Here is a 25,544-nt window from a genome sequence, read left to right on the forward strand (position 1 = left end):
AGTCTCTCGCGCAGCTGTTGCAAACCGATGGAACTTATGAATTATTTAACCTCTCTCAACCTCTCTCGCTCTCGTCCATCTCTCTTCTCTCCTCTCTCTCTCTCTCTCCCTCTCTCTATATATATATATATATATATATATATATATATATATATATATATATACATATATATACATATATATATATATATACATATATATACATATATATATATATATATATATATATATGTATATAAATATACACACACACACACACACGCAATATAATATATATATATATATATATACATACACACATACACACACACACACACATATATATATATATGTGTGTGTGTGTGTATTGATAATATATATATATATATATATATATATATATATATATATATAGATATATATATAATATATATATATATATATATATATAAACACAAAAATACACATATATATATGTGTGCGTGTGTGTGCGTGTTACTTTACTTTATGCATAAAAGTGAACATCCTGAAGCAAGCGGAAATTGGAAAAATAAGTGAAAAATCCAAGGCTCCACCGGTGGACTCAGTTATCTATCGACAGCCTCATAAGCCTGAATAAAAAGAACTTTGGCTAAAATAAATCCCTCGAAGCAAATCCGTTCATTTAAATTCTGGTAATCATGAGGCCAATCATATCCGAAAACTTTAGCACGCCGTTAAATACTTAAATAACTAATACAGCTTTATTGGGAACCCGGTGTTCCCTTCATCTATTGCATATCTATTATGTAAAACTCGTGAGGAAGACTTTTTGATTGAAAGGGTATTTTCTGTTGCAGACCTTTATAGGATATAACTTACCACTGTGAATTTTGAAAAAACTCACTGACTTTCTAACGGAAATTCAATACAAAAAAATTTCACCTGCGAGTCAGATGAAAAAGAATACTAAAAGTTCCCCATCGAAAGTTCTTGCAGTGGCTATTTGTGATAGTTGCTTATGATGCAAGTACATGAAACAAAGAAAGAACGGTGATCAAATACGTCGCAATAACATCCCAGCCCACTGGAGTCAAACGTAATCTCACAGATATTCATGTTACACCGGTTCGAGCTTAGTAAATGTAAAAGCACTTAGTCCACTTATGAAAAAAGTAGAGGGCATCAAGGAAAATTGTGCAAATGGTAGCACAGGCATGAAATTTGGCAAAATCATATCCAAGGGGCTAAATGTCAAATCTGCCTGAGCAATCATTTCGAAATCTAATGTGGCAACATTATTCTCAAATAGGCGCCATATCGATCCTAAAAGGTTGATCTTTTGTTACAGAACTGATACTGTTGTTTAGATTAATCTACATAATTGTTTAAGCAAGCTAAGATGATTGTTCCTGTCTGATACTGATGTGTATATATATATATATAGTATATATATATATATATATGTATAATATATTATATATATATAATATAATATATATATATATATATATATATATATATATGTGTGTGTGTGTATGTGTATATGTATATATATATATATATATATATATATATATATATATATATATATATATATATATATATATATATATATATATACGTATATATATATAAATGGAAACTAAGTTTCAGTGTTCAATATAATAAAAAAGCAGTATACAGTACTTTTCATTATGTGAATGGTTTCTAGCTCACGTATGCTTGGTACAGATTATAATTGTTAGTAAAATGACTAAAATAACGCAGGTTCTTCCTGGAATTTCAATATTAGTACCAAAACTTTTCAGTGTGTCCAAAGAAAAAGAAAACCAAAGTCCTTCAATATGTAGCATTTATTTCCCAGTGATTAAAAATGGTTTCAAAATTAAGCCCTCGCAGAAAAGCTTTCATATAGTAGAGGGTATATGCAATAATTGGACCTAGTTCCTATTTCCTGATATTTTCCGTCCTAACTAATCAAGCATTATATGTACTTCAGCCCACAGTACCTTTTCAAACGATACCCTATCTCTCAGCACGTCACAACAAAATTTGTGTAGTAATTGAATTCTAACTTTGTATGAAATGTTTCCAAAATGATACAACTGCATATGCAGCATGCAGGTCAACTATCATTCTAACCAATATAATACAGCCCCTACAAAAAACTAATTCTTTTGACAGATGACATTTTGGATTCAGTCGTTGGATTCCCTCTATAGGAACTTGGAAAACATCCGCCTTCTTTATCCGACCCCGCGACTTCATAAGATGCACTGCATTATCAGACATGAGAAGATTACATTCATCACGACACAAGCTCTGTCCCCATCTCTCCGGGGGCTTGGGTTTCACCTTGAGAGAGAGAGAGAGAGAGAGAGAGAGAGAGAGAGAGAGAGAGAGAGAGTTGTTATGATAAGCTTCCCAGCTTGGGTTTCATCTTTTCAGAGAGAGAGAGAGAGAGAGAGAGAGAGAGAGAGAGAGAGAGAGAGAGAGAGAGAGAGTCCTTATGATAAGCTTCTTTCTCTTTTTTCCAACTAACTTTCATGATGAAGAGAGATTACTAGTAATCACCGAAATATGTTGTCCATATATGTTACCGAACTGGCAATGCCAACCAAAACAAAAAGAATTATGAAGTTAAATAAAATAAATAGACACTACATAAGACAAGATATAATCTTGTAATAAATATAAGAAGTCCATATTCAAAAATAGTCTTTCATAATTAGTATATTAGAAACAGAGGCCTATCGTTCTTTTAAAGTATAAATATAAATATCTGATGTTGGATTTTAATTATATTTGAAGGTGAAAAGAGTTCTTAAGTACCAGATGGAACGGTTATAAAATAATTATCAATAATTATGATTCTTCTCAGCTGAATCCCCAGTCGGAGTCACAGCTTTTAATGAGCCTCTTTCAGGCGTTTCTATCCCACCTCCTCCCTCCCTCCCTCCGTCCATTCCTTTGCCTCGAATGGCTCCTATGGTGCAATCTCTCCATTTCCTCATAGGCCTCCCTCGCCTACGTGTCCTTAGCACTTCCATTCCCATGATTTATATTTGAGTTATACTGATTTGTGGCATTATGCCAAGCACTAGGGCAACTAAGGCCATTCAGCGCTGAAACGGAAATTGACGGTAAAAGGTTTGAAAGATGTAACAGGAGGAAAACCTCAAAGCAGTTGCACTATGAAACAATTGTTAAGAGAGGGTGGACAGTAAGATGGAAGAGAGAGAATATGAACGGAGGTACAGTAAAAAGGAACGAAAGTAGTTGCAGCTAGGGGCCGAAGGGACGCTGCAAAGAAACTTAAGTAATGCCTACAGTGCACCGTTCCATTCCCATGATCCCTCCTGCTACACGTCGTTAACCAATCCCCCGGGCCCCTTCCCCATCCCCAGGCCATGAGCACAACCCGTCTCAATCTGGACTCTTGGGCTTCCTCTGACACTCGGTGGCTTTTCCTGATCCTGTAATGTATTCATTCCTTGTCCTACCTCCTCTAGTCGTCACCCAAGGACGGAGCATTCTGCATGCTCACACCTGACCGCTGATGGAATTTTTCCCACTTAATCATGGTCATTTTAAATTTCATGAAGTGATCTCTCGCAGACCACAGCTGTTGTTCAACGCATCCGTAATACTGCTTGACCTTTTCCAGGAAGAAAGTGAATATATATAATGAATTTCCAAGATCAGATCAAATTTCGTTATATTCTTCGGTGATAAAACAAGGTCTTTTCATCGTTACTGTACTAACTTCTAGACATACTCTTTGATCCTTTTCCAAACTTTTGGTATTTCTCTATGAATAAACCACTGTATCTGATTAGTTGTAAGTCATTCTAGCATACTCAAAACCAACAAAATCGTCCATAGTAATAAAAGCAATGTCGGGTATTGCGTCATATCTACGTGTGTTCCAGAAGTCCAACCTCTGCTCGCCAATATTGCGCAAGCAAGCAAACTTTCGGCACAACTGTTATATTTAGGGAATGGCCAAGCGCTGCAAGGGAAATGGAAAGTAAAAGGTTTTACAGGTGGAACAGGATGAAAACCTTGCAGCTGCATTATGGAGCAATTATTAGGAGAAGGTGGAAAGTAAGACAAATATCAGGAGGGGGTGGAAAGTAAGATGCAAGAAAGAATATATAATTGGAAGTACAGTAAATGGAATGAAAGGGGTTGCAGCTAGGGGCCGAAGGGACGTCGGAAAAAATTTGAGTAATGCCTTCAGTGCATCACTGAGGTGAACTAATGGCACTAACCCTAAGGCTTCAAAAATATATCAATGCAAAGAAAAGTGGCTCGGCTTACTTTACCATTAACGATGTGACAAAGTCTTTAGGCTCATGGCTACTTTACCTTTCAACGAACAAGACTGCACGAAAGTTTTTCCTTCCTCGGGAGTTTCTGGAGAGCGCAGGAATATTCAGGTCTTTAAAGGTTATGGGTATCCCGGATATTTGAAAATGCATACGTTCTTTGGTTTGGTATGCCGTTTGTTCGGTGGGAAGAAGAGACACGAGAGTCAGGACCTTCAACATACTGAAGAGATCCTGGAGGATTTCTTGAGCACAGCCAACTCCCCCAGTCAAAAACACAAAAACGTGCTTGAGTAAAGTCTCTTGCTTTGTTTGTATGGTGTTTTTACGTTGCATGGAACCAGTGGTTATTCAGCAACGGGACCAACGGCTTGACGTGACTTCCGAACCACGTCGAGAGTGAACTTCTATCACCAGTAATACACATCTCTAACCCCTCAATGGAATGCCCGAGAATCGAACTGGCGGCCACCGAGGTGGCAGGTCAAGACCATACCGATCACGCCACTGAGGCGCTGAGTCAAGTCTCTTGTCTCCCGGCTTCTTCCTATTTGCTGACTATTCTTCGCTATACTTGCCCACCTGGTCTCTTAGAGGTTTTTATTCTGTAGTGCTGTGAATTTTCCATAGTGATTTGTAGTGATTACTGTAATGTGGATGATTTTCGTAATAAAATCAATACCTTGATCTGACGTCACTTAACCACGTGAAGTTGTTTGACAAACATTCTCCTCCCCTAATAACTACGTGAAAAAATCAATCATCATTTTATGAGAATGCGATCCAGGTTGATATGAATAAATTCTTTCATATCTATACCATTACAAATGCTGTGGAATGAACATACGAAAAGTCTTCTCCAATATCATGCTCGAAGATCTTTGCCTCAAGATTAATCGACTTAGCACAATTCAAGCAGACCACTAACTCAGAATTACTGAGCTACTTCCTTATTAAACATGACATGAACAGTATGCACTGCTCAAAATTTACCTTTGGAATATTGAAAACACAAACAGGGGCGCATTTATACTCAAGTAAAATTATAATGTGAAACATAGAAAAAAAAAATATTTAAAACAAAATAAGATACACAAGCAGTGGAGTTGAAAGGTAAAAGTGGTTTTTATGAGCGAAAATGTAGTTCAGAAAAATAACGATTTTCCGATCAGTAGCTAATGGTTCTTGACCTTACCAGATCCAATTAAATTTGCTATTATTTTTCCGGAGCCGGTGCTCCCAAGTGTGTATTTTTATCCCCAATGCAATTGCTAATTATTAACTAAATTATCAACGATGAGGATCCAAAGCTGCAGAAAATGACCGTAACCGATAACAAATTTGGTTCTTTATGTGGAAGATAAGTGTAATCAACAATATCGATGGAATACTTGAATAATCATTTATTTTAGTCTCGTTTTCTTGGCATTATAATTGACAATTGGAGATCGATCCCTCTGATTCGCCTCTGTCCCCAAGGGATCCCATGTCCACTTCATCTCCCACTCCAGTTTTATTTCCCTTTTATCTCCGTCCTTCCACCTGAGGCGCTTTTCGACATAGCCGACTTTCTCTCATTACTCAGGTGTCATTTAAATTGGTTCATACTCTCTCCTCTTTAATACACGCCCCAAAATAGCAGCCAAAAGGGTCCCAAGAAGTTAGGGGATAGTAACATGGATTGATTATAGTTACTAAAACTGGCGTCACAATACCTAGGTTATTGACGCCGTATAAATTTTCAAAAAATAAAGAAACTAATATAATAAATAAACAATTACCTTTAAAAGTCGTTCCATATGACAAATATCTAAACATGCACATGTAAATACACACACACACACACACACACACACACACACACATATATATATATATATATATATATATATATATATATATATATATATACTATAAAGAAAATATAAATATTAAAAAACAGCTATGGTGCTGCTAAAGATTAAAATCATTTAAAAAAAATAGAAAAAAGTCTGCTCTCAACTGGAAACTCCAAAATCAACTATCGAATGTCAGAAGAGACAGAGTTGGCAAAGGTTTTCATGAAGTCAACTCAAAAATAACCTAAGACTCTTTGTAACTCTCAATATGCCTTTCAGTTACCAGAAAGATTAGCCAATTAGGGGGCCCTCCTAGTTTTGCAATTCAATTTAAGGTTACTTGTTGCTTTCTAAGAGAAGTTTCATATCGCATATTGACCAAGAAGATTCACGCGTGCAGGTCTGAACAACAAAGCGCTACTATGGGTTAATAACTAAAAACAGGCAAGATAAATTAGTAACAAAAGCTATTTATGTTTCAGTAGTCAATCAATGAGTAGGAAAGCAAATGGCCACAGTAGCAGTGTAATTTCAATGAATTTATAGAAGTATGATCAATTAAATGTTCGGGCAGACTATCCAGAGGCCACTGCACTGCATCAGCCTGAAATTTGTTCCTGGACATGTGAATAGCACCCCCGGTTATTCGCCATAAATACGCTTTATAGTACGAACAACAATTCAGAAATGATAAGGAACGTTTACGTAAGCAAATAATACATATATATTCCCCATTGTTTGTATATATATATATATATATATATATATATATATATATATATATATATATACACACCAATAACACCAATTCAGCCGTTAAATTATGAATGCGGCAGTGATAACCGTGGTGCTCTCTAGAGCGAAAATCCTTTAGGAGAACGGCATTGGGGTTTAAAAAAAAAAAAAAAAAAAACAGAAAACTTCGTAATGCAAAAGGATTTCATAAGCAAGCGCTTGTAAATTTCAGCAACATGCATGTTGCCCGGTGATATATCATCATGGCGCATAAATTCTTAACAATCACTCGCATGCCATTTTCGAAGTAAATGTTATTGGAGGATTTTCTTTGACTTTTAACATTTCCAAATAATTTGAAAGCATAGGTCACACAGTTTAGTTCCTACGAGAAAGAATTTCATAACTTGTTTTCAATTTTCCGTTTCTGCAATGTAATGTTTGTTTGCCATCTTCCGTTTCAGCAATGTGATGTTTGTTTGCAACCTTCCGTTTCAGCAATGTAAGGTTTGTTTGCAACCTTCCGTGTCAGCAATGTAATGTTTGTTTGCCGTCTTCCGTTTCAGCAATGTAATGTTTGTTTGCCATCTTCCATTTCAGCAATGAAAGGTTTGTTTGCAACCTTCCGTTTCAGCAATGTGATGTTTGTTTGCAACCTTCCGTTTCAGCAATGTAAGGTTTGTTTGCAACCTTCCATTTCAGCAATGTAGTGTTTGTTTGCAACCTTCCGTTTCAGCAATGAAAGGTTTGTTTGCAACCTTCCGTTTCAGCAATGTAAGGTTTGTTTGCAACCTTCCGTTTCAGCAATGTAATGTTTGTTTGCAACCTTCCGTTTCAGCAATGTAATGTTTGTTTGCAACCTTCCGTTTCAGCATTGTAATGTTTGTTTGCAACGTTCCGTTTCAGTAATGAAAGGTTTGTTTGCGACCTTCCATTTCAGCAATGAAAGGTTTGTTTGCAACCTTCCGTTTCAGCAATGAAAGGTTTGTTTGCAACCTTCCGTTTCAGCAATGAAAGATTTGATTTCAACCTTCCATTTCAGCAATGTAATGTTTGTTTTCAACCTTCCGTTTCAGCAATAAAAGGTTTGTTTGCAACCTTCCATTTCAGCAATGTAATGTTTGTTTTCAACCTTCCATTTCAGCAATGAAAGGTTTGTTTGCAACCTTCCATTTCAGCAATGTAATGTTTGTTTGCAACCTTCCGTTTCAGCAATGAAAGGTTTGTTTGCAACCTTCCATTTCAGCAATGAAAGGTTTGTTAGCAACCTTCCATTTCAGCAATGTAATGTTTGTTTGCAACCTTCCATTTCAGCAATGTAATGTTTGTTTTCAACCTTCCAAATCAGCAATGTAATGTTTGTTTGCAACCTTCCATTTCAGCAATGTAATGTTTGTTTGCAACCTTCCATTTCAGCTATGTAATGTTTGTTTGCAACCTTCCATTTCAGCAATGTGAGGTTTGTTTGCAACCTTCCGTTTCAGCAATGTAATGTTTGTTTGCAACCTTCCGTTTCAGCAATGTAAGGTTTGTTTGCCACCTTCCATTTCAGCAATGTAATGTTTGTTTGCAACCTTCCATTTCAGCAATATAAGGTTTGTTTGTAACCTTCTGTTTCAACAATGAAAGGTTTGTTTGCAACCTTCCATTTCAGCAATGAAAGGTTTGTTTGCAACCTTCCGTTTCAGCAATGAAAGGTTTGTTTGCAACCTTCCGTTTCAGTAATGAAAGATTTGATTTCAACCTTCCGTTTCAGCAATGAAAGGTTTGTTAGCAACCTTCCATTTCAGCAATGTAAGGTTTGTTTGCAACCTTCCATTTCAGCAATGAAAGGTTTGTTAGCAACCTTCCAGTCAGCAATGAAAGATTGATTTTCACCCTTCCGTTTCAGGCAATGAAAGATTTGTTAGCAAACCTTCCATTTCAGCAATGTAAAGGTTGTTTGCAACCTTCCGTTTCAGCAATGAAGGGTTTGTTAGCAACTTCCATGTCCGCATGTAATGTTTGTTTGCAACCTTCCATTTCAGCAATGTAATGCTTGTTTTCAACCTTCTGTTTCAGCAATGTAATATTTGTTTCACCCTTCCATTTCAGCAATGTAGTGTTTGTTTGCAACCTTCCGTTTCAGCAATGAAAGGTTTGATTGCAACCTTTCGTTTCAGCAATGTAATGTTTGTTTGCAACCTTCCATTTCAGCAATGAAAGGTTTGTTTGCAACCTTCCATTTCAGCAATGAAAGGTTTGTTTGCAACCTTCCATTTCAGCAATGAAAGGTTTGATTTCAACCTTCGTTTTCAGCAAGTAAGGTTTTGTTTGCACCTTTCCGTTTCAAGCAATGAAAGGTTTGTTTGCAACCTTCCGTTTCAGCAATGAAAGGTTTGTTTGCAACCTTCCGTTTCAGCAATGAAAGGTTTGTTTGCAACCTTCCGTTTCAGCAATGAAAGGTTTGTTTGCAACCTTCCGTTTCAGCAATGAAAGTTTGTTTTGCAACCTTCCGTCAGCAATGAAAGGTTTTGTTTGCAACCTTCCATTACCAATGAAAGGTTTGTTTGCAACCTTCCCATTTCAGCGATGTAAGGTTTGTTTGCAACCTTCCGTTTCAGCAATGCAATGGAAAGGTTTAGCAACCTTTCCGTTTCAGCAATGAAAGGTTTGTTTGCACCTTCCGTTTCAGCAATGAAGGTTTGTGCAAACCTTCCGGTTTCAGCAATGAAAAGGTTTGTTTGCAACCTTCCCATTTCAAGCCAATGAAAAGGTTTGTTGCCACCTTCCGTTTCAAGCATAGTGGTTTGTTTGCAACCTTTTTCGTCAGCAAATGAAAGGTTTGTTTGCAAACAACCTTTCCGTTTCAGCAATGAACAAGGTTTGTTATTTGCAACCTTCCGTTTCAGCAATGTAAGGTTTGTTTGCAACCTTCCGTTTCAGCAATGAAAGGTTTGTTTGCAACCTTCCGTTTCAGCAATGAAAGGTTTGTTTGCAACCTTCCATTTCAGCAATGAAAGGTTTGTTTGCAACCTTCCATTTCAGCAATGAAAGGTTTGTTTGCAACCTTCCATTTCAGCAATGAAAGGTTTGTTTGCAACCTTTCCGTTTCAAGCCAAATGAAATTTTGTTTGTGCCCATTTCAGCAATGAAAGTGTTTGCAAACCGGTTTCAGCATTGAAAGGTTTGTTTGCAACCTTCCGTTTCAAGCACTGAAAGTTTGGTTTTGCAACCTTCCGTTTCAGCAATGAAAGGTTTGTTTGCAACCTTCCGTTTCAGCAATGAAAGGTTTGTTTGCAACCTTTTGCTTCAGCAATGAAAGGTTTGTTTGCAACCTTCCGTTTCAGCAATGAAAGGTTTGTTTGCAACCTTCCATTTTCAGCATGAAAGTTTGTGCAACTTTCCCCGTTTCAGCATGAAAGTTTGTTTTGCACTTTTGCCTTCACAATGAAAGTTTGTTTGCAACCTTTTCTTTCAGGCATGAAAGGTTTGTTTGCAACCTTCCATTTCAGCAATTTTTTTGTTATTTTGTGTGTTTACAACCTTCTGGTTTCAGGAATAATTGTTTGCAACCTTAACCGTTCGCCAATGTAGGTTTGTTTGTTTCACCTTCCATTTCAGCAATGTAAGGTTTGTTTGAAACTTTCCAGTTCAGCAATGTAAGGTTTGTTTGCAACCTTCCATTTCAGCAATTTAATATTTGTTTGCAACGATCCGTTTCAGCAATGTAATGTTTGTTTGCAACCTTCCGTTTCAGCAATGTAATGTTTGTTTGCAACCTTCCGTTTCAGCAATGTAATGTTTGTTTGCAACCTTCCGTTTCAGTACTGTAACCGAGTGTTGGTAGTATACGAAGAAATACGAAATACGTATTAACTGAAATCATAGAATTAAAATGCGAAATGCGGTGCATGTCTCAATCTGGGTCTTGATAACACAAAAGCGCCCACAATATAAATTTCAAGGGGTATTTAGCTGGGTGAGGAGAATACAAATATTAAGAACAATTTAGTAGTAAATAAATGCTTAAAGTCATTGCATTTTGAACAGGGATTCTTTCCAATCAGTATCTTATCGCATTTTCTGTTGTCTTAATTTACATGAGTTGCATATTCCAGCGGTTCTCAAAGCGGGGTCTCCGTGGCACTTTGGCACGAGGTCCGCGAAATTTAACAAATTTAACAGTGGATACACGCGGCTATACCTCTGTCCTGGAGGTCCGAATTTGATAAAATCAAGGCCTTTATGGGGAAACTGAGATCTGGAGTATGTGAGCTTTAAATGGGATCACAGACATGTTCCCACAAATCAGAGTTTTGGACACAACCAAACTATCGGTCGAGTTGGTAAGAAATCAGATCTCGGTCATCTTACCGCAATGAGTGACCATTTCGATTCGCATTTCATAGATGTCGACACCGATGCCTGGAACTGGGTTCGGGATCCTTTTGTCGCCAGTTCATCATCAGCACGTGGTCTCAGTGCTAAGGCAGAAGAAGAACTGTTGGAACTGTCATGCGACGGGAGCCAGAGGATCCGTTTCCGTCAAAGTGCACATGTAGTAGACTTTTGGGCTGCTACAGAAGAGGACTATCCAAAACATTAGTTGCAGCTTCGAAGGTTTTGCTTCCATTTCCGACTAATTACCCCTCCAAAACATCTTTCTCAGCCATGAAAACCATGTACGCCTCTCGTCCATCGCTCCAAGGACAGAGAAGTTGTGCATTGGGGGCAGGCCCATCCTTTATATGAATAACGAATAAAAGACATCTGATATTGATGAGAAAGAGGGAGAAAGGAATTTCGAAATTTCTCATTCATGGGAATTTCATGGATGTTTTTGCCCTCTTATCTTTGGATTACACATTATTTTGAATTATTGTCTTGTGTTTCGATATTATCAGATATGCCACCTGAGGATGAAGTTGCACTTACTTCTCAGTCTACGTACTTATTTACAGCTTTCCATGACAGCTGATATTATGAAATAGTGGTATTATAAATATATATGATATATAATTATATATATATATATATATATATATATATCTATCACATCTATATGTATATATATATATATATATATATATATATATATATATATATATATATATATATATATACTTTAAGCCTAATAAGATTTGCGTGTCTATTTGTCCACATGACCTACATATATGGATATCGAATTGTGAAAAACCAGCGTAATATTGAATTTATTTTAGGGAACGCATGTGAGGGGGTCCTCGGTTTATTTTCTTAGGGAACGCATGTGAGGGGGTCCTCGGTTTATTTTCTGTCATAAAATGGGTCATTGGATGAAAAAAGTTTGAGAACCTCAGTCATATTCAATTTCAGAATAAAAAAGGTTTCGAAAGAATTTTCGATAAATAAGACAATAGTTGAAAGGAATCATTTTGAGGAGCCTTTTTCTACATAAAGAACTGGATATGGTTGCAATAACGGCAGATTTTGAACATGATCACCAGTAAGTCAAAATAGTCTGAATGATGATGGGATGACAGAGTAAAAACAAAATGCTATAACATCAATGCACGGTTGCTTTAATGTACTGCCTGCCTTCCTCTCGTCAATTTTCCCGTTAAAAATGGAATTTGTATCTAATTTTGTATGAAAAAATCTGAACGTGAATATATATCCGGCTTAAAATATGCCATTTGTCAACAAAATGAGGCAGATCAGACACACAAATGAACTTTGGCACTATTCGTATGAATGTTTTATTTAAATAAACAAAAAAAGGAAAAAAGAGCAGCAGGCACTTGCAAACTTTAACGCAGTCAAACGCAATTAACATTAATTTATTAATCTACCCAAAGGCAGAGGTTCAAACAAGCCCTGCGCATTATAGGCCGGTCAATAGAGGGTCGAACCCGAAACTAATTACTATAAAGCTGGAGTCAATTTTAAAGTGTTCTTTCATATGTACATATTTCCAGAAAAAAAACCCACCGGTCAACTCCTTTAGCGTTTTACAAAGTTTGATCCTGAAGTTAACATCTTTATACATAAAAAGCTGCTCGAAATGCAAACATTTTGATCGATTGGTAACTTCAGCATTGCTTATTTATTAGACATAACTAAGTTCATTTTCAATTAAAGGACTTTTTTTTAGACCACTAGATTAAAAATTCTATTAGATTTTGCAATTTATGGGTCTAATTTTTCTTGTAGGGTGCCCAAAAAATGTAATATAACAAATATCTTATTTTTTTTAAGGATTAGGTGGTCTTTTTGCGATAGAGTTAATCTTATATTACCCCTATATAATGATATCTTATTGAAGCTGCAAAGGCCTTGCGTAATCATATATTAAACCAGGGAATGACAATGTCGAATTTTAAAATGTCTCTTAAGAGGACAGCAATTTCCATCTTGAAGCTTTGGGTGTTATTCAGCACACACACACACAGATATATATATATTATATATATATATATATATATATATATATATATATATATATATATATATAGTACTGGTAATCTTCTTAGGCACGAAGATATAGTAATTCAGTTGTATTCCACATAGGAAAATGAAAAAAGGTATATCTCAGAAAATGCCCAACAGTTTCGTCCTCCAATGGACCTCTTCTTGGAGGTCCATTGGAGGACGAAACTGTTGGGCATTTTCTGAGATATACCTTTTTTCATTTTCCTATGTGGAATACAACTGATATATATATATATATATATATATATATATATATATATATATATATATATTTCCCAGAATTGCGAGATGGAGTTGTTTGCCTAAAATATACTGACTAATACAAATATATTGCCTAAAATATGCTGACCAATATATCTATATGGTGCTTTTTAGAGCATCATACAGATTTTTAATTTTTTTTTTTTACATTTTCCACACAAATGTTATAGATACATTTTTTCCCAGGTAAGATGTAGTGCATAATTTGTAAGAAGTTATTTGTTCCTATTGTTCAAGTAAAAGAAAAAGGACTACTTAGTCTTATTGAATATAGCCAACAGAGAAATGAAGAGACAATCTACCAGCAACTGCTCACCAATAAAAGTGAAGGGCTTGATGTTTTGGTTCACAAACACTGTAGGAAATGGTTCAACAATAAACGTAGAATTTCAACAGAATCAGAAAAGACTCAAAGAAGAAAGACAAGGAGATCAACAAGTTTGTTTGACTGGAAAATTAATTGTTTTTTATGTAATTCAACCTGAAAGATAGATAAAAAGAATCCATCGAGACGGGATTGGCATCTTGCTTCGACAATTCAACTCTGCGAGAAAATCTTGGAATCTTGCAAATTTAGACTTGAAACTGAGGAGCATGATGAATGGGCTTTAGAAGTGCAGGCCACAGCACTTGATTGCATTGATTTTATTGCTGCAGAAGCTCGATATCATAGAAATTGTCGGCTTCGATTTGAAACGATTAAAAATCTCTTTCCTGATAAGCGAAAATGTTTAAGAGGTCGGCGAAGTAATGAAAGAATGAAGAACAGTTTTAACAAAGCTTGTGAATGGTTAGAAGCTGAAACTTCCATCCACTCAATACCAGAGTTCAGAGATAAGGTAATAGAATTTTCAGATAATGATGAAGCATATGATTCTAGGTATCTAAGAAAACTATTGAAAGACCTGGAAGAGAAACACTAATATATTTCCTTGATAAGGCCAGCTTCATTATAAATAAGAAATTCCGAGAGAGAAAAGATGACATACAAGAGGAAAGTAGAAGGATCATTGAAGCTGCTGCAAAATGAATCAGAGCAGAAATTCGGGAAAAACAGTATGACTCATCATCATATCCAACTACAGAAGAAATAACAGGTCCATGGATTCCTGATAGCCTTAGAATTTTTATGGCTAGCTTTACCAAGTCCACACTTAAGCAAGAATGTATAGGACAATTTATTATCAAGTTAGCTTCTCCTATGATAATACCACCTATCTTATTTGCCCTGGGTGTTGAGGTAGATCACATTTATGGATCAAAGTGGCTCAATGATGAATTGTTCAAGTTAGGATTTTCTGTTTCCTATTGGGAAGTAACTCGTTTCAAGCAAGCTTCTCTTACCTCACAATCGTTGAATGATATCTTCAAGTAAACATCAACAGAAAACAGCTTCACACAATTCATCGCAGACAACGTTGACCACAATATTGCTTCTTTTTATGGCCGAGGAAGCTTTCATGGCGTGGGCATCATTTCTTCAACAGTCGGGAGTAGTCAGAGTGTAACCAAGGAGATACGAATTAAAAGGCCTGATAAGTTACTAAGGGTAAAGGAATTAATACTCAAGGCAACAGATGTCCATATTACTGCCTATGATTTCCAACAAAGCAGAAAATTTGACAGCATTTTATTCAAACCTTCGATAGCCCTCTTATACCCTTATGTTTTACCTGAGACACTGAATGCAGAAATTTTGTGGCATGCTGCAAGTTTAAATTCAACAAAAGATAAGCCTAGACCTAACTGATATGGTTATATGCAAAACCTGATTCAAGAAGGGAATCAAGAAAAGGCAACAATAACATTGCTGTCCATTATTAACTTGAATCCAACAAACTACACCTGCATCTACTCTACTCTGCTTTTTGTGATTGATCAGTGTAAAACACTCAATTTAAAACACCTTCTACAACATTTGATCAGCCATTGTGGCTTAAGGCAACTGGAATTGCAATAAAGAAGTCCTTGAATATTGTGATACATTTAGGAGGTTTCCACACATTGATGTCTTTTGTTGGCAGTAATGGCTCCTTGATGGATAGCTCTGACATTGAAACTGTGCAGCAAACAGTCTATGGGGAAAATACCATTAGACAAATTCTACAAGGTAAATCCATATCAAGAGCAGTGCGTGCACACATTTTAGTTGAAAGGGCGCTCCTCACAATAAAGTTACAACAAATGTTAATGCCAGAGGGTGAGGATAATTATGTGTACGAAGATGGAATCAACAAGTTAAGCAAAGATGTGGAAGAAATTAAAACAACATGCAATCAACTGACAGACTTAAGAGAAGCAACTTTTGACAACACTGTCTTTTATAAGCTAGAAACCTATAAGGAAAGATTGATCACTCATCTGTCACAAAAATCACGAACAGCAATATTATGGTTGCAATACATGCAGTATGTCAAAGTAATGAGGCAACATATTCTGGACTTGACTGGAACTTGAGCTTGGTATCCAACAAAAGATGCTCAATTTATTTGCTGCCACTGGACATCTGAATTATGCAAAGCCAGTTCGTTTGTATCTCCAACAGATGCTTGACTTGCCAATTACACATCCATGGCTGTGACAAAAACGAAGTCAGTGACTGTGAAGAAGAAACTGGCCAAGTGTTTAATGAGGAGGATGATGATGTTGAAAACATTTTTGACATTTAACATATTCTTTTTTGTTTCATAACTGAAGACTTACAGATTATTCTAGTGTTCTATTTATCATGTATTCTTGTGTCTTTTGTGTGTGAGCTCAATAGGAAAAGGCCTACTTCAGAACTAGCATAAGTGAAAACCATGTTTGATAAATTCTTAACAACAAAATAAGTGTTCAAAGTAATGAAGTACTAAAAGATATATCTCCCGTTTATTAACCCTGAGATGGAAAACTATCGACAATAATTTTATGTAATGCTTTTCCATAGTTTTGTTGGTGTAACAAAGGCATACCCACCTGTTAATGAATTCCATTATCCTTTATAATTAGGATTTTAAAAGGTTACATTCACACTGTATCTCATATGAATTTAGTTTAATGGGGGTGACTTTAGGAGCACATTGTGGAAATGCTCAAGGACTTAGCTGGTGGGGTTTTTTCTGATAAAATATAAGTATTAAAGAATACTTTAAAACTATTTCCAGCTTTATAGTATTAATTTTCGGGTTGGCCCATTTTTAACCCTGAATTGACCGGCCTATTATTACATTTAGTAAAATGACTTTGTGGCACCTTTGCGTAGAACCAACTCAAGGTTCCCTATCTAGAATGTCTATTTCAAGCAAGGACGCGCCTTTTACTTATGCACTTCGGTCAGCTATAATTTCTGGTATGGTTAAAAACTGTTTTTCCCTTTGGACAGGAAGGCCTTCAGGTCATAATCCTGTATACCAAACTAGCTTCAACACATGACACAAAACAACTCCTATTTCGACCTTTAGGAATTAGGATTTCTATCAATTGTGCAAAACATCTCTCAAGCCTTAAATGACTTAAGAAACAACCAGGGGAAGAAGGAGAAAGAAAAGGAGGATGGATTCAAGTAAATGCTTTCACGGTTATCGTTATTCCAAAGGGGAAATAATAAACGAAAAGCAAATCATGCTTGCACCTCAAACTTGCACGTTTTCAGTGAGAAAAAAATACAAAATCGTCTGTCTTATATCACAGAGTTCTAAAATGTCTTCAGGCAGTAAACTTAAAAACGAAAAAGTACGTATCGCAATACATCAGTTTTACAAATTATCCTCAAGAATATACTGCACAAGCAGTTAGTAATAGAAATCCCTTACACACACACACACACACACAGTACAGAGTAAATCTCTTTTAACATTATAGTATACGGGCCACTAACCAAACCCAACATAACTATAAGAGGCAAATGAGCCGAGGGAAAAAAAGAAAGGAAAGAAACGAGGGAAAAAAAGAAAGGAAAGAAACTAAGAAAAGAAAAAGGGGCAACGCGCAAAGGGCCACTAAGATTTGAAGAAACTGTGCAGGATAAATAAAGTCTCAAGGGCTGCAAGTTAGATTGTACGAAAGATTGTGTGGGAAAGTTTTCTTAATGCTGTTAATGTGTATATTGTGAGGGAAAAGAATCGAAAAAAAAAAATGTCGGCAGAGTTTACAAAATTTAAGGACGAAAATCCAAGTGTGTTCAGCGGAACAAGAAGTAACAAGGTGAGAAAAGAGGACATAAGCAGATGAAGTGGCAAACGGCTACCGTAAGAGAAAGGATGAAAGAAGAGTCTTTTGGGCAAGTTGTTGATGTGGAAAGAATGGAGGATCATAAGTTGGTGAAACGATCAATGGTTCTGGAGTGTTAGAAGGAGAGAGAGAGAGAGAGAGAGAGAGAGAGAGCCTACAAAGAACTGAACAGATGGCGTGAAAGAGGTACTATGAAGAACGCCCTTACAAATCCAGGAAGTTATAAAGTTTATGTGAATGGTGTGCTGTTCATTAGCGTTCACTGAAGCTGTATGAAGTGATGATGTTGAAGAAGTTTACTTCACAGACGGTTCAGCTAAAATTCAGAAGTTAGGGTATGAATGCGACGGTGATCGTGGTCTAATAAATTCTAGAAAGCCAACAGGTACTAGGGGAAACTGCTCAAATTTTACATTATAGACATACACGTACTCACAAACACACATACACATAAAATGTACATATATATGTCTGTGTGTGAGCGCGCGTGCGCGCGTATGTATGTATTTATTTCTTAACTAGCTTGAAAACTAATTCAATCACAAAACTTTCGAAAACTGGAACATAGCGCTACTCTGTACAATCTAATTTCGAATGTAATGACTTAAATTTGGTTAATAACGCCAACACTAATGGAGGTCACAAATAAAAGCCACCACACTTCCGTTAAAACCAATGAAGGGTGTAAAAACTTGGGACTCGAAACCAAGCGACAGCGTAATGCGGCCATGGAAAAGTGCGCTCCAAAAGGCCAGCTAAAAATACGGCATGTATGTATATGTCTTTTATAATGCCCATTACTCTGAATATTTCATATCGATCATTCGTTTGATCCCAATGCATACGGATTATTCTTTCACGTGCTGGGAATAGCGTTTAAACTGCCCCAGGTAAATGCGCACACATATATATGCACGCTATAATCTTATTTTTCTGGATGTTTGAGCCTCGTGCTCGAGTCTTAAAAATGTAGAGGAATATAAAACATAGACCGGGAAACCTTTAATTCGTTGCAAAAGGGGAGAGAGAGAGAGAGAGAGAGAGAGAGAGAGAGAGAGAGAGAGAGAGAGAGAGAGACCTGCAGGGAATTTCGACATATACGCTGAAACGGATGTTTTCTATCATTTAAAATATCTATATAGATGGGATATTTGAAATGGTTAGCAACGGAGTTCGTGGAGCTCTTATTGCAATGAATCCTAATCTAATTAATAATAATAATAATAATTAATATGGTTGCTCTAACTATTATTATTTCAATGATCATTCATATTAATAAAACAAACCATAACGCCCATAAATTTTCCCCAAAATATTGTAGAATACAAATAGAAATAGAAATATATATATATATATATATATATATACATATATATATATATATATATATATATACTATATAATATATATATATACATATATATGTATAAAATCATCAGCAGCCGTAAAGGTACGTTTACGGGTCTGGGTGTGAATTTTTATAGCTCTTGTAAGTTCAGTTTTAAATTAAATGATGTTTCTACCTCCTCCACAGGGCTTTTACTCTGTCATCTAATTGGCTGACTTTTCATGAAGAAATAACATCTCTTTCAAATTATTACAGGAATAACTGTTTTCCATCAAAACTATTCTTCAAACAGTTAAACAGTATGTTGATCAAAAAGATGACTCTCACCTACTCTATATTACAGTGTTTCTAAAATGAATTTGTAGGCGTGAACGCGGCGGTCCTCTAAATACAAGACGAGTCTTTCAGAAAGAAATTTCTAAACATCATTCAAAAGGAATTACCGGCCCTCAACCTGTAACTCATTCCGAAGAATCCCCGAACAGCTGGCTTTCTCTTCAAGTTTAAAGACAAGCTCAGTCCTCTAATTACATCCAACGTTATATGAAGTACAAGTGCCCCAGATGTAATCAGGGGATCTACGTCGGATGTACGAAGAGGCCGTTGAGAGTGCGCATTGATGCTCACAGAGGGGTCAGCTTGAGAACTGGAAGCAGATTGTCCAGCCCTGAGCAGTCTAATATCAGAAACCATTCTAAAATACGTAAAACTTTTATAGACAATAAAGACTTTTCAATAATAAGGCAGGTTCAAAAAGAAAACTATTTAACAATACTAGAATCCATTATTGTCAAATTGACCGCACCACCGTTAAACTCCCAAACATCGTCCACACAATTGTTTATTGCCTGATGGTCTTGTCAAGCTGTTTTTTCTCTGTCTGTATGTTTATTATTATTTTTTTATTTTAACTTCCTTCTGGGTAGGTTGTCACCAGCTATTTGCTTATATGGGATGGCAGTGTTGTTCATGATAATTATTTAAGCACGCTGTTATCAAATTTTGCAGCCTGGCAGTTTGACCAATGAATAACGAACGATAATAATTAGTTCTGCCTCTACAGATTAAAACTGTAAATTCACGGGGGAAAGAAAGGTACATGACATCGGCAAATTGGTCAACTTTATTGCTCAAGTGTATAAGAACTTGTTTTAATTAGAAGTGAATGTAAGAGCAGCATTAAAGTGATAAATTGTGGCCAAAAATTACAGAAGTTTTCACGATAAAACTACCATGGAAAAGTGGATCAAATAATTCGAAGTTAAAAACTCTAAGAACAAATTATTATGGAAGTTGTGTAAGCAAAAGCTAAGAAGTTTTGACATTATGAGTTCAAAAAATAATGCTTAATATTCTTAGAGGTCACCTATACCATTTTAAAACAAGGACTGATAACTAATAAATATTCTGTGCTTAAGTTGCATATATATAAAGAACTACCCGTATATATGTTAAGGAAGAAATAATTTATGCTTAATGCAAATACCTTTTTATTAAAGATTATCGACTTCCCTTTAGCGAGATCTGATTTTGTGCTTCTGACTGTAGATTATGAAGAATCAATTATCAGTGTTTTCTGTCAAGTTCCTTATTTCCTTTATCTTTATTAAAATGATGATATTGAAGAACTAACTTGAGTGAAACAGCTTGCACTTTTAACACAAATTTTCCAGGCATTTCGTAAAACCCAATCTATGTCTGCTCTTTCAAAATATCTAATTGTCATTTCTAATGATTTCAAATTTGATTACATATGTTATGACATTCGTGAGCCGAACACGAGACTATAATGAAATATCTGCTAACCTAACAATACGAAAAAGAAAGTAGAGCCATAAAAATAAAATATTAACTATCAAAAAGGGTGCTTTTAAATACAAAGGGTCAAGGAAGAGAGTCTGATGCGTTCTTTGACGTTACCTGACTTCACATCAGTTGATGGAAATTCTTATCATCATCTGTTCCCCTGTGCGACCATTTTCGGAACACACATTACTGATATATTTCCTTGGACACGGCACTTCCGAATTAATTATTTATTTTTACTGGATTTTAGAAATATTTTCTTTTAACATTTCCTTGCCGTTTTTCTCTCGCTTTTGTTGTTTGGTTTCATCATTACAATATACCTCCGTCGAGAAAGAAGTACTACCGATCGTATCAATCGTTCAACACTGATGTCAGCAACAAGGGGACGAGGAAAGTGTTGCATATTATGATCTGGAGGAAAAACCTTTATGAAAAGGCCTATGGTGACAAACAAATTAAAGGATCAAACATTTTAGGCGAGACTCCATGGAGGGTTGTTATTTGCTATCCAGTACCTGGGAATCAGGTTTCACTAAGAATATCTGAAATGAAAAGGAACATTTTTGCCCTTTGCTTTTATATAGTCCTAAATATTACATTTGTACCTGACGACAAACTGGCAACTTAAAAATAGCCATTGTTAATGATTTTAGAAATAAAATAAGAAGTAGGATATTCCCCATACTATAGTAGATTCACATCAACCGTGCATGTGATGTCTAAGCCCGTCCCTTACGACGCTCCTGATTGGCTGTTAATAAGCCAATCACAGGGCTGGAAACTCTCAGTCTCTCTCGATACATTAAATATAAAGACATCACATAATAAAGCCTCTCGATTAACAGTAAATGATTTGGTGTCACAGCAACTAGGATCACTGACACATTCCAGAACAGTTCCCGAAGTCACATCTCAGAGAAACTGACAATGACTATATGATGGAGATGAAGTGATTCCTACTTGTAAGCCAGAGCAGGGATATCTATTCGACAGGAATGTTATGTTCGGCTTGGAAGCGAAGGATCTACTCAGACTATAAATGCAGCCAGCATCTAGAGTACCGCACTACGTCTTCTCAGTTACCTTATATGTGATGCTTTCAACGCTGCTACTATTTACGGCCGAGCACAAAATAATCATATCGATATTAAACTTTTAATATTTCAAGTAGTTCCTGCAAGTTACAAGCGGAGATACAGAAATGAGTAGAAACCTGTTTTACAGCTTTGAAATTAACGGTCCTCCTCGCCCTATTTCAGAAATAATATTGGAAAATTCACTAAACGTAATTTAGAACTAACTTTGGAAGTGAGGTAACAGAGAAGTCAATAGCGTAGTGGTGAAAAGGAGAGGATGATGAATTGAGAAATGCAATCAAATGCGTAAGAATTATTAATAAAAGGAAGAATTTTTCTTAAAAAGACGTCGTTGACAAAACTGAAAAATGCAGAGGAAAGAGCAGATGACACAAGGTTGCCACTCGAGATAAATAAGTATCCAAGTCGACTATAACAGAGGGGCTTATCGAGAACCCCTTTGATTTTAAGATTATAACATAGTTCTATAGAATTTCTGTTTAGAAAGGCACATTCCCATAAAATCCACTGTACCTCTGTTGACCTAAGGAATGCATTATGTATACGGCAACCCCATCCCAAAATAGTACCTGAGAAACACCGGGGGCAGGTGACTAATTAGTAGTATTCGCCAAAAATACATGAACACAAATCTTCTCTTCACGCATTTCAACTTATCCAACGCTGACCTAAAAATATTGTCGCCGTGATTTCATCCAAGGTCTATAGGCCATGATTTCATCTCTCTCTCTCTCTCTCTCTCTCTCTCTCTCTCTCTCTCTCTCTCTCTTAATCACGCGTAAACAAATACTTGAAAACCTCAGATACTGTCCCATTTCGCACCAAGAAATGTCAACAGAATTTTTCTGCTGATTATCCTTCCTCACGTTCTTCATCTACGATGATGCAACATTATTCCTTTGCAAATACACTGATAAGGGATTTCCCCAAGATATGTATCTCTCGTGTTTACTATTCTACTATTGCTTTTCACGTTTTGCCTCTGTTTATTGCCATCTCTCTCTCTCTCTCTCTCTCTCTCTCTCTCTCTCTCTCTCTCTCTCTCTCTCTCAATAATTTTGCTATATTCAAGCTTTGTTTCTGAATAAATGAAACCAACGACGGATGACGCAGATCTCCTTTACTCGTTAATGTCATAACATATTTTTTGCCCACTCAGTAAAATCAAACGAATAAAAGCCTTGTTACTGAAGATAACAGCCCATTACATCACGAATTCATATCGAAATGCAACGTCCCAAACATTATAGACCTTCGACGTAATTCTGTTCATAAATTGTGAGTTAATATGAATAGCCGCATCCTAAAGCAGAATATATGCCATTTAATTAAAAAAATAATACACACCTTACCCGACCGAAATCGCAAAATTAACGGCAATAAAATCGTAAATGCATTATTTTTCCCTACTGCAAAAATAGCTCCCGTCTACAAGGGACTTCCTATACAAGGTCAAAGGGCCATCAAAGTATGTCAGAATCCGGCGATTTCAGATATCTACGGGTTACGTTAAGTATATCTTAGTTTTACCAGACCACTGAGCTGATTAACAGCTCTCCTTGGGCTGGCCCGAAGGATTAGATATTTTCATGTGGCTAGGAACCAATTGGTCACCTAGCAACGGGACCTACAGTTTATTGTGGGATCCGAAGCACATTATATCGAGAAATGAATTTCTATCACCAGAAATACATTCCTCTGATTCCACGTTGGCCTAGCCGAGAATCGAACTTCGGACCACCGGATTGGTAGACAAGCGCGAAAACTACTCGTCCAACGAGGAACTGATAACTACGAGTATGTCTGACGGAAGTAGTGGGGGGGGGGGGTTCAAGAGCCCAACTCAGTGCCGGTCCCAAATCCGGATAAAAGGGAAGGGAGCAGCCTGGAAGGGACCTGCTGTAAAAGCGCCATTCCCGACAGAAACACCTATAGTGAATTCACATCAACCGTGCATCCGATGTCTAGGCCAGTCCCTTACGACGCTCCTGATTGGCTGTTGATATGCCAGTCACAGGGCTGGAAACTCTCAGTCTCTCTCGAGAGTTCACGTAGCAGGATGTCTGTATGTTCCACCTCACCTGAGGGTGCCCCTCAGGAGAGGTGGAACATACATCCTGCCTATGTGAACTCTCTCGAGAGACTGAGAGTTTCCTGCCATGTGATTGGCTTATCAACAGCCAATCATGAGCGTCGTAAGGGATTGGCCTAGACGTCAAATGCACGGTTGATGTGAATCTACTATAGCTGGAGGGGGCATGCCAAATGTAGCAACCTGGGAAGAAGATTTGGCTTAATTTTAAACACTAAGGACGGAGACCCATCATCTACCACGAGCTTCATTTTACTGTAATAATACTGAATTTTTTCATCTTATCTTTGAACAGCGCAGCTTGGGTAATAAGAAATTTTCGACCGTTTTGAAAACATGTTCGAGTAAATTATTGACATTTCCGGAGATGTAAAAGAAAGAAGAGCGGGAAAAGTCGCAAAACTTCGTTCAGTGGTTTGAATTATAGACTGAATCAACATTTTTTTTTTCTCGGGCAACATTTCTTCGGTTTTCCCAGGTATACACCTCTCAGAATATAATCAACCGCACTCCAAAAGTAACAGTTTTGGCTCTCTCTCTCTCTCTCTCTCTCTCTCTCTCTCTCTCTCTCTCTCTCTCTCTATATATAATATATATATATATATATATATATATATATATATATATATATATATGTATAGCTATATATATATAATATATATATAATATATATATATATCTATACATAATATAAATATATATATATAATATATATATATTATATATATATATATATAAATATATATAAAAGAGAGAGAGAGAGAGAGAGAGAGAGAGAGCCAAAACTGTTACTTTTGGAGTGCGGTTGATTATATTCTGAGAGGTGTATACCTGGGAAAACCGAAGAAATGTTGCCCGAGAAAAAAAAAATGTTGATTCAGTCTATAATTCAAACCACTGAACGAAGTTTTGCGACTTTTCCCGCTCTTCTTTCTTTAACATCTCCGGAAATATATATATATATATATATAATATATATAGTATATATATATATATATATATATATGTATATATGTATATATATATATGTATAGATAATATATATATATATACATATATACTATATATATATATATATATATATCTATACAAAATATATATATATATATATATATATATATATATATATATATATATGATATATATTATATTATATATATATAAATATTATACTATATATCATATATATATATATCTATATATATATATCTATATATATCTATATATATATAGCTATAGATATATATATATATATATATATATATATAATATATATAATATATATAAATATATAGTGTGTGTGTGTGCGTATCAAGTTTCATGACCAATGCGTAGTTCGCTCTAATCTTGCAGAGACTAGATGAAAGAAAAGAGAGAGAAGGAAAAAACAGAAGCAAGAAAAATTCC

General features: G+C 36.0%; 1 protein-coding gene across 5 annotated transcripts in view; it reads right to left on the reverse strand.

Annotated features, from left to right (window-relative positions):
- Positions 1-25,544, reverse strand: part of LOC135212693 (uncharacterized) — an 885,471-nt gene that overhangs the window by 611,932 nt on the left and 247,995 nt on the right. The gene's annotated exons all lie outside the window — the stretch shown is intronic.

Source organism: Macrobrachium nipponense, chromosome 41 (genome assembly GCF_015104395.2).
Source record: "Macrobrachium nipponense isolate FS-2020 chromosome 41, ASM1510439v2, whole genome shotgun sequence".
Lineage (NCBI taxonomy): Eukaryota > Metazoa > Arthropoda > Malacostraca > Decapoda > Palaemonidae > Macrobrachium > Macrobrachium nipponense.